This window comes from Mus caroli, unplaced genomic scaffold (assembly GCF_978045245.1).
Source record: "Mus caroli unplaced genomic scaffold, Mus_caroli_1 scaffold_18, whole genome shotgun sequence".
NCBI classification, from domain to species: Eukaryota; Metazoa; Chordata; class Mammalia; order Rodentia; family Muridae; genus Mus; species Mus caroli.
The window spans coordinates 73,273,188-73,289,817 of NW_028227273.1; the positions used below are offsets into that span (position 1 = coordinate 73,273,188).

The 16,630-nt window shown below is 34.7% G+C and overlaps 1 pseudogene; it reads left to right on the top strand.

Moving 5' to 3' along the window:
* Window positions 1-11,131: 11,131 nt before the first annotated feature.
* Window positions 11,132-12,057, top strand: LOC110287684 (vomeronasal type-1 receptor 4-like; annotated as a pseudogene).
* Window positions 12,058-16,630: the final 4,573 nt, after the last annotated feature.

The window sequence follows — 16,630 nt, forward strand, 5'->3', positions numbered from 1 at the left end:
TTTATATACACTAGGGTTTTACTCTTAATTTTAGTGCAGCATGTGGGTAACCATGTTTTTTGGATTGATCTGAAATCCTAAAATTCTATGCCTGGTGCCTCTCAATCTCTCAAATTTTACTATTACAACCAATGAAAGATTTTTATCAAATATATTCCTCTTGCATAAACTAATTTATTGGAACATAAAATCCCAAGTTTCTTCCCAGTAAAGATTAAATCAATAAAATATCGCTATATCTACCATCCACGAATCAGGTGCAAAATGGAAGAGCTTCTCTTCAGAACTACATAGCTAAAATGGTAAAGGAGCTGAGAAGATAAGGTAGAAAAGCAAAGTGTACAATACTATGACACTAGAAGACTTCAAGTAATTTGTCAGGGATTCCTACCTAGATTTACCTACAGAACCCTACCCTGACTCATAACCCACTTTCTTTAGCTATTCTTCACATCTAAAATTCTTAAAACCCTGGTAAGTTACAATCACTAGATAACAGGCATTCAAAATATGAGTGTGAGGAGGGGATATTTAACCCTTAAACTGTATACATAAAGAAATGGGGATTGTAGAGAGATGACAGTAGTTTAGAGAGATGAAAGAGGAGAATAGGAAAACAAAGGGGGATGGGAAGGGCAGTGAACATATGTATACGTATATTTTATTTCCCAGATGTAATTGCCATATCAGTGGCTCACTGTTGTGGTATCTCAATCTATCTAGCTCTTTCTGAACTCCAGTTGGCTGTTTCATATCAGTTGTTCTAGTTCAAACTCCTCTCCTAGATTAGTTTCAGTCTGGTTTCTCTCAACTTCTGACTGAATTGCTGTCCTGGACCTCAAGTGAACTCTAGCAATCTACTCTAATCTTCTGAATTCTTCCCATTCTCTGCCTTCAACTGCCTCTCCTGACCAGCACTGAACTGCATGAAATAACTAATGAACTAAGCTCCCCCAAATAGCAATGACTGTACTGATTCATAAGTGACTGAAAAGAACTGAATCAAAGCTAATTCATCACGTAACTGCATTAAATCCAGTGGTCTTGAACTCAATTTACAGAACTCCCTGAGCTGACCTCCACTTAAATGCTTTGTGATTAAAGGTGTGTACCAAAAGTGTATCTGAATATCTGCCAGAGGGATTGCAGGTATTTTTTAAGGGCACATCTGTACTCCATCAAGATCACAAAGAATTAATTCTTTAGATGGGATAATTTGCCATAGCAGCCATGTTAGTAGATTAAAATTCTTCTACAAGTATGTGTGAGTTAAAAGGGGCCAGGATGCATTTCTCGATCTATTGTGCTATATGACAAAGACCAGTACTTAGCATTCAGATTCAGGTCTTAAAGCAAAGAAAAAATATGAAATATCTTCATTTTGTGTATCATACCATTATACAATGTTGTGCCAAGAATGCAGATGTAAAGGGCTGAGATATTTCAGCTCACAGTAGGTATAGGACAAACAAAATAAAAATAAAATTATTATGGCTTTGGCTGCCTGGAAGGGCTGAACAAAGATGCACCTCAGAAAGATGACTGGTTAGAATGTGTATTTTACACTAGAAGGACTAGTCAGAGGTCAGAGATGACAAGTATTAAAGGATTTCTAAAGATCACAGAGATAGGTTAAAGGAAAATTAGACAGGTAGCTTTGATCAAACTGTTTAATTTAGGATGATATCCTCCAGATCCACCCATTTGCCTAAGAATTTCATGAATTTATTTTTTTACACATAATAAAAATTGTTTTATTATTACAAAATGGAGAAAAGTGTGGTGTAGACTACTTTCCCAGAAATTGCTTCCATCTTCTATAAAGTTACCCATAATTCTCTTCTGTTTTTTAAATTAGGTATTTACTTCATTTACATTTCAATGCTATCCCAAAAGTCCCCTGAATTCATTATTTTTAATTGCTGAGTAGTACTCCATTGTATAAATGTACCACATTTTCTGTATCCATTCCTCTGTTGAGGGACATCTGGGTTCTTTCCAGCTTCTGGCTGTTATAAATGAGGCTGCTATGACCATAGTGGAGCATGTGTCCTTATTACAAATTGGAACATGAGGTAACCCAATCACAAAAGAACACACATGATATGCACTTACTGATAAGTGGATATTAGCCTAGAAACTTAGAATATCTAAGATACAATTTGTAAAACACATGAAACTCAAGAAAGAAGACCAAAGTGTGGATACTTTGCTCCTTTTTAGAATGGGGAACAAAATACCGATAAAGGAGTTACAGAGACAAAGTTCAGAGCTGAGATGGAAGGAAGGACCATCCAGAGACTACTCCACTCAGGGATCCATTCCATATACAACCACCAAACCCAGACACTATTGCATATGCCATCAAGGTTTTGCTGAAAGGACCCTGATATAGCTATCTTTTGTGAAGCTATGCTATTTCCTGGCAAATACAGAAATGAATGCTCATAGTCATCTATTGGATGGAACACAGGGCCCCTAATGAAAGAGATTGAGAAAGTACCTAAGGAGCTGAAGGGGTCCACAACCCTATAGGAGGAACAACAATATGAACTAACCAGTACCACCCAGAGCTGTGTCTCTAGTTGAATATGTAGCAGAGGATGGCCTAGTCAGCCATAATTGGGAGGAGAGGTCCTTGGTCTTGCCAAGATCATATGCCCCAGTATAGGAGAATACAAGGGACAGAAAGTGGGAGTGGGTGGGTTGGGGAGCAGGGCAGGGGGATGGTATAGGGGTTTTAGGGATAGTATTTGAAATGTAAATGAAGAAAATATCTAATAAAAATTAAAAATAAATAATAAAATAATAAATAATAAAAATAAATTTAAAAATTCAATAAATTAAAAAAATAAGATCTATAAAAATGTTTAATTTAAGATCATAAACAATTTGCCAAACCTGGAGCCTAAGTTTACAGAAGAGTCATTAACAATGGCTAGTCGTGTTAGATCACCTTGAGATTCTATCCTAACCATTACTCTCCTAGAGCTAAGTGTTGGGAGATCGGGGATTTTACCATGTGCCTGATATTTTCGAGGAATTGCTATAAAAATAGCTTACATTGCTGCTGAAAATGCCTAATGCATACAATGTCATATAACAAAGTAACTGTTAAATAAAAAATATGAATGTATGAAATGTTTACAAATACTGTACCATACTCTGTCAGTTATTCTCTTACATTCAAGAGAGCAAGACTCTCAAGTTGAATGAGTGTCATATGAGCACAGCATACTGAATTCAATTGTGCTTGAGAAGTTGGAAATCATGATATCTTCAGTTGAATAGATACACATAGGATGCTCACTTAGTTATAGAAGTACAGATACACTAAATCAGTCTATGTGGATAGCTTAAAAGAATTCCTAATGAGTAAACTCTAGAAATATCTACCCAAGAATAGATCTTCAGTTTTGACCAAAGGCTTTCTTTACTACTGCTTTCATGCAGGTCATTTGATATTCTTATATCACTAATTGTAGTGATGTGCCTCTGAAAAATTAGGTCCCACATAATTAGATTAGGTGCTATCCTATCTGACCTCAACGAAGAAAAGTGAATCAATAGCAGTCTTTGGAACCACTGCACATTCTGTCTGACATGAAGTTCCTGATGCTTGGCCTATTATCACCTGATGCAGGTTCAATAGCAGCTTCCCAAGACATTCTGGTGTAATCTTTTCATTATTTATGGTGTAATCTTTTCTGAAGGAACTTGAATATCGAATAAAATCTATCTCTGTTCAGTGCTTTTCATCTCGGAGACCATTGTTCTACATTGTAGTTATTCAGATTTAAAATGGTTTAAAATTTATCTTCAAGAAACCTTTGTAACACAATATGAACAGATATGTTTTTATTCAGAGATATATTTTATTCATATTTTGTCCTCATTTGACTCATCATTTTCCTTCTTGTAATTTGGTATTCTATAGAACACAGTGTTTCATCTGAAATCCAATTTGTTGGTTTTCTTTCTTAGGTTGAGTGAAATGATACAGATGTGAAATCTTCAGTGAATGTAAACTTATAAGACAGGCAAAATTAAACATGCAGGAGAAATATTCTGTAACCTATGAATGTGGAATATCCCGTGTGTGAGCCTTGAAACTCTGGACCTTTCCACATAACAACTTTTATTACATAAAATTGTCATCCCACACAATCATGTGCCTAGATACCACATGTCATAGAGATTACAAAATGTTGAAAATAGTATTATTGTACTAATGCCTCTTGACTATTTAATAATTCCGTATTTCAAAATATCTATTAATCTTTCTAAAATGAGTTCCTTGAGGTAGGTGATAAGTAACTCAGGGACCCCCACCAAGTGAAGAATGATCAGAAAATAAAGAACTAAAGAGTTCTGAGACATAAAAGAGACATACATATTGAATACATTAATTGAGCCTCACTGATCTCTGAAAAATAACTGGAAAGGTAATAAGAGACAGAGGTTATTAATAACACAAGGAAACAGTGTTTTATAGGCATAACTTGACACATGCAGATGTGAACTGCAACAAGTTTGACAAATTAATGAAAACATGTGCAAGGCCAAGATTGAAAAAAAAATCACAAAATAAACTGGGAAATGGACAAGAAATTAGACACCCACTTGAGCAGTGATGGGCATTTGATAGTGGCAGGAATAGGAACTCTCTGTTTCCTCTACTGTACTGACACCTGGTAGGTGGACACCTGAACAGGCTCCACTACTTGTACATTGCTGCTCTCAGATTTGTAAATGTAGAAGATTTCTTCATTTATTCTATGAGTATATTGCTGTGCAGTTTATTTCCATATAACTTGTTTTCTAAGTGTTAACTTATTGGTAGAACATATCTATAAGGACAAGAAATTTTAACTTAGAAAACATAAATAATTTTTGGGAATACTGTTTCATCTGCTTCATTCTTTGGCTCATTTTAATTAATATAAAGTTCGTATGATCTGCTGGAACTATAAGTACAATTTTCTGTTTCCAAAATATTCTAGTGAGTGATAGAATCTATAGGAAATCGGTGAGCTTAGGGCAGAAAGGATGAAAGAAGTGATCCCTCTTCAAATTGTAGCTCACTAAATCTCTATTTGCTTCAACTATTCAATATCAGGATGGTTAGAGGATAGTCGATGCATATTAAATAAACATTTAGACTTTAAATCTATTCACTGATTTGTGAATGATGACTTGTCATTATTTTCTTCATAAGAAACAACTGTAGTTTTCTCTGATATTTATTCCATGATTCTAAATCAGGAAAAAAAGCTGTGGATTATGTGACATTTAATGAATACTGGTGAGTTATTTTGTGGTGTATAGTTTTATATATATAACTCCTTGCAGTTGCTGGTGTGATATTTGTAATTCTGCTACCATATGTAGTTACCTCCAATTTTAGTAACTTGCAACTTGTTGTACAAAGAGGGCAATAATTTTTGGTGCAGATTATGATGTCATATTTTCCTGTTACTGATACTTAATTAGCTAGCCCTGAGTTCCTAACTAACTCTATTTTTTATATTAGTGCTCTAAAATTAAACAACTGTGGGATCTGAAAATTAATAGTTTTCTTTTTATAGACAAACCCAGAGAAATGTGTTTTCCAAGGACACACCAAAGCTTCCATGTCGGACTCTGACACATCAAAACCTGATGCTTCAAGAACCTTTCCTCCCTGCCAGGATTCAGAAATCATGAAATCCTAAGAAGCTGTCCAAAGACTTTGCCTCTTTTGAGACTCAACAAACAAGAAATCATCTTTGATGATTAGATACTGGAAGGAGTCTCAGAAAAGTTATTGGCCACCAAAGCCAGCACTGTCATTGTCATTGTCATCTAGGGAGATAAAGATTACCATTCTGAGGGAGATGAAGTCACAGACCTATGAACATTTACCAGGGTTTCTCTCTGTGTCTCTCCTACAGTGCTGAGAGTCATGCCCAGAGATACACACTGAACGTTCTGCTGAAGAAAAGAGTGAGGTATGCAACTTGTACTGAGCCTGTTAAGCAGAGAATATAAGCAAGCTCTGGTAGGTGTTCTAGTCTGGAGAAGGGATTCTGGGGTGGACCAAATGTAGCAAAATTTCAACTATGGAAGAAGAAAACATTTTGAAATACAAATAGATGTGCAAAGAAGAGTATCTTTGACCTGGTGCTGATCCCTGACATTCCAAACACTCTGTGATAAAATCCTCTCTGCTGCTGACTATTGGTAAATCATCTACATGATTTATCAAATCTGATTTCAAAGGTGTTTAGTGATTATAGTAAGTGTGTGATTTGTGTTTCCATATTTATATATTTTACATTAATCATGCACAGAATTTTAAATATGACAACCATAAATCCTGAGATCAAAGTACCATATATTTTACTAAGATTAAAATGAAGTTATAGTCATCTAATGTTAGATAAAAATCTAGAATCTGAACCAGCTTTTGTAATAAAAGGAAACATGACCTAAGAGTCAGTGATGTACTGATTTTAGAGGCTGCTTTCCTCTGCAAACTGGTAACACACAGTGAAGGAAAGATGAAATTATCATGGAGAGTCCAATACAATGTTTATCTAGGATGAACATCATGTTCATTACTTCTTTCTCACTTATTTAATGATACCCAGTTGTTCCTACAACCTTCAAATTGTGTTTCCCAGTCTTCATAGTTGATGTTGTTGGCACACGTAAGTATGCTCATGGCTGGCAAAGATTAAATAACAAGAATATGTCCACAACAAATATTTTCTTTTTTGCTTAAGTATATACATTGGATAATTATTCATATATTCAGATTCTGTTCATGTATGCCTTGTAGTTAAATAACCTTCACTAGATTTCCTACTAAAAGTTTGACTGAAAATGGGAATTCATAAATAGAAGCCTTTAACTTTAAATTGCTAGTGACTTAATAACTTTTGTTGTGTACATTGGTTAGATTCAATGTATGTTCAGATGCATTCTCCATTAACTGTACAGGTTTGTTTGGAGGACAATCTCATTTGGACTTGCTTAGATGAAATTAGTGTTATTATTTTGAGACATGGTCTGTCAGTTGCCTATAACTCTTATTAGACTAGATTGGCTATTCATTGATTCCAGATAACGTTTGATTCTGATTTTCCAGTGCTTTGACCCAAAGTGAATGACATTAACATATTTATTTCTAGTCCTATTATCTTCAAGGATTTATGTGTTTACCTTCTGCCATTCCTAGGCGATACATCATGAAAGCAAATTATCATTTTCTCTGCCTTGTATAGTCTGACTTCTTTAAAAGCATTGAATTGTAGACTTAGTAGAAACTGGGCTCCAAAATTTGCATTTCAATCTGATGAGGTTTTCTGTACCAAATGATCAGTGCTTATAACAAATATACAGTTAATATCATAAGACTGTATTTATGTTTTATACAAAATATTCAAACATGTATATGTATAGGTATATGAATATATGCATATAAATATGTTTATATATAAACAAATGTTACTTATATGTTTATATATTTACATACATATGTAACATCAATTATTAAAAAAGGGGGTCATAATATAAAAGTGAGCAAAAGTCTTATATGAGAAGCTTTGAAGAGAGAGGATTGAGAAATTTATGTAAGTGTGTGATAAGAAAAAATTGTAGAAATAAGTTTTTAAAGATTACATAATATCTCACTAATTCTTTATTTTATGTGAATTCTAGAGATTGAATGTTCATTCTCCAACTGTGTTGCAAGCACTTCAAAAAGTAATCTTCCTGTTCCACTCAGTATTAATCTATACTGCAATGTTATTTCACATGTTAGTTTTAGTGTTTTATAGCTGATTATGAGTTTTGTGCAAAGTACATGAAAATAATACTGTTATGATCTTTATTTGAACTGTGCAATAATGTTTTCATCATAAAATCACAAAAAGTATTCTGATGCAAAAGTATTAGGTCTATCTTAACATATCAAGTTCAAATTAGACATAAGTAGTTTATGTTGATTTATACTGAATAAGAAAATTGTATTTATACACATTGTAGACAACTTAGGATACAGAACATCCATTGAATAATTCAAAATATAGGTGGTATAATATCATTGAGCACAAAATTATGTAAATGTCTGTGCAAGCAGCCAGATAATGTTCTTCATTTGTCAAGTCACCAAACAGCCCTTAAATTACCTTTTGAAATTTGGTAATCAATTACAAAATTTTCTCTCAGACATTAGAGATGATGTGAAATGACTTTAGCTACACAGTAATATTTTTATTTCTTTGTAATTTTTAATTAAATTGAAAAAGCCTTTTAACAAAGCAGATCTCAAGTAAGTAATTTGCATTAAGATTTCATAATTAAGTTAATGTGGTAAATATGACCACCCTGGGGGATCCTGTAAAAACATACTGTAGCTTTTACATAATAGCAGGTATTAGTTACTGACAGAATGACACATGCATTAAGAAGTGGGATTAGTTCAAATGATTCACTATAAATATGAAATCATAGTTACTCTCTTTCACATCATTTTCTCCTTTTCTTCTTCTAATGAGGGATAAGGTCATTGTTATTGTTTGTTGTTGCTGTTGTTACTATTATTAAACATCTGTTTCATACTACTTCTCCATCACTGATTTTAAGGTGTCTCTAACCTCAAGGCAATGTTTTCCAGTAACTATGATTATTATTTCTATCTTCAGAGATCTGCCCTAGAATATTCTTCTGAAGAAAATTCTAAGCATGTTTCCAGACACCACCTCAAGGCAGGTATTCCACATGGGCGGACGTTAAGAAGCTACCATGCATACTGTGTTTTCAACTTCTTTCTGTAAGAAGTGGTCTATTCTGTTTGGTTTTTTTTTTTCCTTTGTAAGACTTAATTGTCTGAATAAACACTCAAACATCATAAAGTGCAAGAAAGAATTATTACATTGTACAAATGAGTATCATAATGATTTCACTCTATACGTGACAGTAATATTTGTAACTCATGAATTTTATTTGTTTGTTTGTTGTGGTAAATCTCCTACCCAAATATACCCAGGGAATAAAAACACAACTCAGTTAATATGAATACATGATGTGCACCTAGATTGGGCAGATCTACTTCTACACTACCATCTTCCACATCTTATGAGACCCCTAGAACTTGCAGTTTCTCCAGGTCATGTGCCTTTGCTCTGCTTTTCTACTTCTTCTCCTCTGCATCCTCTCCATCTTCCATTTTCTCCTTCTTCTCTCCCTACCCCTTCCACTCCACCATCCCCATATCTGCCCAATCATCAGCTTTCTTTATTTTACAATTTAAGGTGGGAAGCAGATTTACAGGAAATAACCTGAGTGCTGACTCATTCCCTGTTTATAGCCCCTCACAGGAGGATGGAATTAACAGCAAATATAATTACCCCCAGTGCTATCCGCAACTATGTGTCTCCATGTTTCTTCTATAAAAATTCACTACTTCTAATGTATCACATTTAAGCAACCCTTCTGTTTTGTGATAGGTAATTAAAAGAAAAACTCACTGGAATTCACAAGTGAAACTCATCGTGCACCACTTACATCAATAAATAAAAAATTATGTGTGGGTGACAATTACAAGAATCTATAGGTTGCAATAGCAGCATTTTAGAAAAGTCTAGAACATATCCTAATAATATTTAGAGTTAGATATTCCCTGAACTACTTCAACTAACAAATAGAAATAGGATATAGACAACTAGACTTGTTGAAATTATCTGTCATTACATGAAGATGTTGTTCTCTGGTATTTTGAGTTGGTGTACAACTATGAGGGCATAGGTTCATATCTAGGTTAATGTTCAGCAAATGTAATCAATGCAGACATATACTGTGCTTATATAAATACAACCAATGCAAGAACTCATGTTTTCTTTGGTAGTTTTTGAGGCATTTTATTTTTGTGAATGCTTTCCCCTTTTATTTACATTGTTCTGGAGAAATTCACTGTGTATCAGCTGGGTCAGTGCACTTCTAATTGATATGTGGGGACATCTCTGGTTAGAGACTACTGCTTATTTATATAATGTGATTTTTGTCTGTGAAGACATCATCACAAGAGTGCCATTTTTGACAGATGCATTCTTACCTATTCTTGATAAACATACTATCCATGGAAAAACTAGGAATAGTTTATGAGATGTAGACCCTAACCTCATTCTTAATGAGAGCTAGCATCTCCTATGGTCTTTCCATTTCATTTATTCTACTATATAATAACACCAAATAGTGAATCAAATAAGAACCAAAGTTATTACTGTTTATTCACCATCAAATGTGTATCTATGTTTATATATAGGTATGAAAACACACACACACGCATATATATATGTATATATGTATATACATATACATATATACACATATATATACATACACAAGTACACACACGTGTGTGTACATGTGTATATATAATTATCTGTAGTTTTAATCATCTATTTCCATTCCATTTATTAATAGTTTGTCACATTGGGCAGTTTTGCTATAGCTCTCTCCCACAATCTGACTCTAAATGAGCAAGTATGCATGTCATTATGGATGCAGTTTGTGAAATTTGAGGAGAAATTTTTGTCAGATTAACATCTTCATATATTTAACATGAATTTATTGTTATAGTCTTCTCCTTCTTATAGTTTTTGTTCAAAGAGTCATGTTCATTTTGTTGTGTAACATTTATAATTTTATGGCTTTAGTATCACAGGAGAAATGTATAAATTTCCTTCATTTTAAAATGGTGACTAGAGTTTATTTTCTTCCAATATGCCTGTCTAATCAGGACTGTAGAAGTGAGCCCTCATTTCACTTGAATTAACTAGCCAGTGCTTCTTATTCAATGGAGCACCATTTTTTTAATGCTAGTGCTTCAATACAATGTAAGAGAAGCTCTATCTGTATGTATGTGCATTTATAGTGCATATTCAAAAATTTCACTAGAAATTATTAGTGATTATGAAATATTTGTTTTGAAACAGAGTCTTGCTATGACAGACCACATGACCTAGAATACAGTTGGTTTGGTGATCCTTACACACACATATTCCAAGCAAGAAAACTTCAGTATATGCGTTAACTCAAAAATTCAATTGCTGCCTCGATTTAAAAAAATATGCTGAAAGCCAGAATGGACTTCAGGACCATGACAATTGGAATAGTGCTCTCACTTCAGACAGCACTTGGTATTCTAGGAAACTTTTTTCTTCTTTTCTACTACCTAATCCTTTACTTCAATGAACATACATTAAAGGTCATATATAGGATTTTTATACATATGTTCATATCCAACTCCTTGATTATTATCTCCTTCGGAATCCCTGGGGTATTTTGAGTCTTTGGGTGGAATCTGGTATTCAATGATTTCGGGTGCAAGCTTCTTTTTTATGTTCAAAGACTTTCCAAAATTATGTCCATCAGCACCACCTGTCTCCTGAGTGTCTTTTGGGTAATCACCATCAGCCCCAGGAACTACTGCTGGAAGGAATTTAAAATCAAAATTACAAAGTTTGTGAACCTATCCATTTGCCTCTCCTGGATCCTGTTGATGCTAGTAAATATGCTTTTCCCTGTCTACACAACTACCAAGAGGGATTTAGAAAATGTGACACAGATGAGTGATTCTCAGTTCAGTTCTGCTACTCTGTAGACCATGATAAAACAGTATATTTATTGTATATAGCATTTTTTATGTTTCCTGAAGTCTTATTTTCTGTAGTCCTTGTATGTTCCAGCATCTTCATGATTGTCATACTTTGCGTACACAAGAAGAGGGTTCAACACACCCTTCATGCTCATTCTTCCCTCAGAACTTCCACTGAAAACAGAGCAGTACAGACCATCCTGGTTCTGGTTTGCACCTTTGTAGTATTTTGTACTCTCTCTTCCATTTTACTAGGCTATATTGCTCTTTTAGATAATCCCAGTCGGTGGTTGATGAATATCACAGCCATAATTTCTATGTGTTTTCCTACATTAGGTCCATTTGTGATAGGTTATGATTTCACTGTTTTTAGATTCTGCTTTACATGGACAAGAAATATAAAAACACCATAATCTTGTAATAAAACTATAAATAATATTTTTAATTTATTTTTATGTATTCATTTTATATCCCACTCACTGTTTCTCTTTCAGTCACTCCCTCCTACAATTTTTCCCCTCTCTTTCTCCTCATAGAAGATAGGGCCTCCCTTTGTATCCTTCTACCATGCCACTTCAAATCTCTACAAAGATAGCCACTTCCAGTGAGAACAGATAAGGGAGACCAGCCAGAAGAACATATCCCCCATATAGGCAATAGCTTTTGAGATAGCCCTGGCTCCAGTTGTCAGGAACCTTCGTGAAGAGCAAGCTGCACATCTGCTACATATGAGAAGGGAAGCCTAGGTTTAGTTTATGTATGTTCTTTGGTTGGTGGTTCAGACTCTTATATCCCCAAAGATCCACATTACTTGACACTGCTGGTCTTCCTTTGGAGTTCCTATACCCCTTGGGGCCCTGAAATCCTTCCTCCTATCTTTTCTATAAAAGTCCCCAAGCTTCATTCACTGTTTGGCTGTGGGTGTCTATATCTGTCTAAGTATGTTGCTGGGTGAAGCTTCTCAGAGGACAACAGGGATTGGTGCTTGCCCCTTAGATGGGTTGGGCCAATTATTGACTGGCTATTCTCTCATTCTCTGCTCCATACCACATCCCTGCATTTCTTGTAGACATCATAAATTTTGGGTTAAAAGCTTTGAGGGTGGGTTTTTGTCTCTGTTGCTCCTCTCTGATTCCTGGCTGACTACAGGGGGTAGACTCTTTAGGTTGCATATACCCAGTGCTGTGAGTCACAGCTAATGTCACTCCTACTGATTTTTGGATACCTCCTTTATCCCATGTCTCTGATTTATCCTGGAGATGACACTACTTCCTCACCTCATCAGTTGTAGATTTCAGAGAATTCTTAACAAAGAAATCTTGAATCACTGAGAATCACATAATGAAATGTTCAAATCCTTATTGATAAGGGAAATGCAAATAAGATCAAGTCTAATGTTCCATCTTATACGCATTAGAATGCCTAAGATCAAAATCTCAAGACACAGCATGCCACGCTCTCCAGTGTAGTCATCTTGACAGGCGGAGGCTTGGAAGCTGCTCATGAGGAAAAAAAGAGTTTCAAGGAAGCTCTCCTCCTGGAGTCTGGCATTCCCTTTAACCCATACATTAATTTACCGTTCACGTGTTAGTCTGGTGTATGGATACACGTGCTCTCTATTTAGTATTACCCTATTATAAGTGCCTTTTAAGATTGAACTCTGACATAGATAAACCCAGTGTTCCAAGATCCCAGAAAGCAGCAAGGAAGTTTAACCTATTCAGTAACTAATTAAGCATTACAATAGATGGGGCTGATGGCTCAACTGGTCTGCAGAAAAAGCCTGGGAATTTCACTGAGATAGAAATCTTTAGTACAGGCTACATTCCATACCTATAGCAAGTTGATATACTCTCCTGACAAATGGAGATTCTCCAGACAAGATAAGAATTAGCAAGGCCTAGGAATTTAGGGGTCCGTGACACTACATTATTCTTGAGGCCTGCCAATAGTAAAACCCCCCTGGTGCTATTAACACTAAAGTGTGAAATTCTTGCCTGTCACTAGGCTGATTCTAGGCAGGACTGCTAATCTCTATTGTAAACATTTATTTGGTTCCTGAAATTCCTTCGTAGTCACTCTCTTGTATCTGGAAAACTTCAATGTACCTTGCCTAATGTGACTTGCAATCCCTGGTACTCTCTGTACTATAAAAAAGTCCGATGCTCGACCTGACAATACATTCAGATTCAACACCTCTCCTGTGTACATCTGTTTGTCAATTCATCCGACGCTTTGCCCACCTGCATGAGAGACCCATTCCACGCAGACACAAGGACCCAGAGTGTCTGCGGCAACAGCACATTCTGTTGAGGATGTGGATTGAAGGGAACAATTCTTCATTTCCAGTGGAAGTACAATCTTGTACAACCACTTTGGAGTGCAATTTGGTGGTCTCTCAGAGAACTATGAGTGGTGCTACCATAAGACACAGTTATAGCCTTCCTGGACATATTTCCAAGAGATGATCCAACATCCCACAAGGACACTTCCCAACTATTTTCATAGCAGCTTTATTCATAATGACAAGAAACTGGAAACAACCTAGATGTCACTCAATTAAAGAATGGATAAAGAATATGTAGTACATCTACATAATGTGATACTATTAAGATATTAAAAACAAAGAAATCGTGAATTTTGCAGGCAAATAAATGGAACATGAGAATATCAATAAGGTACCCTAGGTCCAAAAAGACATGCCTTTTATTTACTCACTTATATGTGGATAATAGTCATGAAATACACGTACCAGGCTATATTGCACAACCCAAAGATTCTAAACAAGAAGAAAGGCACAGTAATAATGCCAGAAACTCATGTGAAAGGAGAAAGGAAAATTTAATGTGAGGCCAATGGAGTGAAGAACCTGGAAGAGAGGGGGCATAGGGAGGAGAATGAAGAGTTTGGGATCAGATACTTGGAAGGACAGGAGAAATTGCTGTATGGCCTTGAAAATCAATGGAAAACTGCAAATAGTATCCTTTAATGATGAAGATCTAATCTTAGGTCTCTTGTGTCTTTCAAAATATCAGTGTAATTGTGAAATAACATATGGGGGATGTCCTAATTATCATTTTATAGCAAACTAATGCTACATTCTACCTTATAAATAGGTATAAGGTATTCTATAGCCTGTAGAACCCCATATTAGCTAAATTAACTTTGCTAAGTATATGTTACAACTCATTGAGTGAACCCATGATCCTATTGTAATGCGTTTGATTTACTTGGATTATATTTTTCTCACTGTTGCTTAAGTATCCCCACTTCTCAGCCCAGTCTTTCTTTGTTCCAAAGATCCATGATCAGGTTCTTTCTTTCTGTGTTTAAGGGGATAACAACTACCAGAATTATGCAAGGAAAAAAATCAGATAAATATAACAGCAAATATAAGTGCTTGATTTCTTCATGCTTTATGACTCTAGAAATCTGAGTTAAATATTTGTCTGCACAGTTATTGTGTTACAAAATCCACAATATCTGTGCAAGTTGAATATACAGTCAATATACAAACATTGATAGAAGATGAAGATAGGCATAAAATTCCAGTGTTAATTAAAATCCTTGTAGCATTGGATAGCTGCTAATAAAGAGAGAGTTTCCTTTTATCATAATAGTGTGATTACCTGTTAGGATGAGCAACTACTGTATCAGTCAATAGACCTGAGTTCTACAGCAACACAAAGTAAGCTTTATGGTCTTTGAAACGAAAGAACTTGAAGAATGGGGTAGATATGAAAGAACTTGGGTGAGAGAATGGCTACACGGGAATTAATATAAATGTTTTGTTAAGAATAAAGAGAGAAATAAATGGAAATTACATTAATTGTTTTTAAGAATTCATGGATGAATAAATAAATTTTGGCCTTTAATCTCAATGCTTAGGAGACAAGAGCATGGAGAGTGAGGTTACTTATAAATCTGAAGCCATCCTAATCTATAAACAAATATATTCAACTCTGACTATACAGATAAGCCTTTTCTTAATAAATAATTGTTTTAAGTTGGTTTGTTTTAAATTGTTTAATTACAAAATAATAATGGTTATAAATTCAATGGTTATAATAGTGTTACAAATTCTCTATCTGAAAGGTCAAAATAACCTAGATGTAAATAAAAAGAAAGCTCATAAATTGAATCAATCTATACTTTTGATGACATCAAAATACCTAAGCCAAAAATAGAGCTGGACCAAGGACATACTATTTTGGAAGAGAGGCTCTGTATTTATGTTAACAGGAAAGAAAAAAATGGCTTTGGAATCCTTCCAAAATAATAAACATCAGATTTGATAGAGGAAGACACCGGGAAAGATCTTGGTTACAGACATGGATAGAAAAAAATAAAGAAGAGCAAGAAGAACAAAGAACATAATTTACTGATATGTCAACATGGGAAGAACTCTAAAACTGACTGAGACATAAGAAAATCTCTAGACAAAACGTCAGCTGTACATAGCCTTTGAATCCTGTTGGCTACAAAATTCTCAAGAATCATGATGCCATTCTTTTATATGGCATGACTGTATATTTATTTGAATTTGGTTATTGATCAAACAAAAACTAACTCATAAAAAAAGAACAGTCAGTGCACTGTTATAAGAATTACTTGCAACAGGAATCAAGTCAGGTACCAATAAAATCATATATTGTGTTCACCATGAGAATGAATAATAACAAAATTATTGTCCGGTGGCTAGTTGATACAGAATGTGATGGCAATATATATACAGAACTATAAGACACTATACCAAGTATGGAAAAAATAATTCATACTAGGAGTGACAGAAGAATCTATAGTATGTGTATGTAAGTTGGAATTAATGGTATTTGACCAAATAGTTCCCTTGGATTTTGCATATTGCAGTGAAGCAGAAAATATTTTAGGTTTCCCAACACTTTTAAAAAGGTTTTCTGATTTACTAAATGTTAAAAAGATTGCAAAATTAAAATTTAATCTAGTAGAAGTAAAAAATAGAGTGTA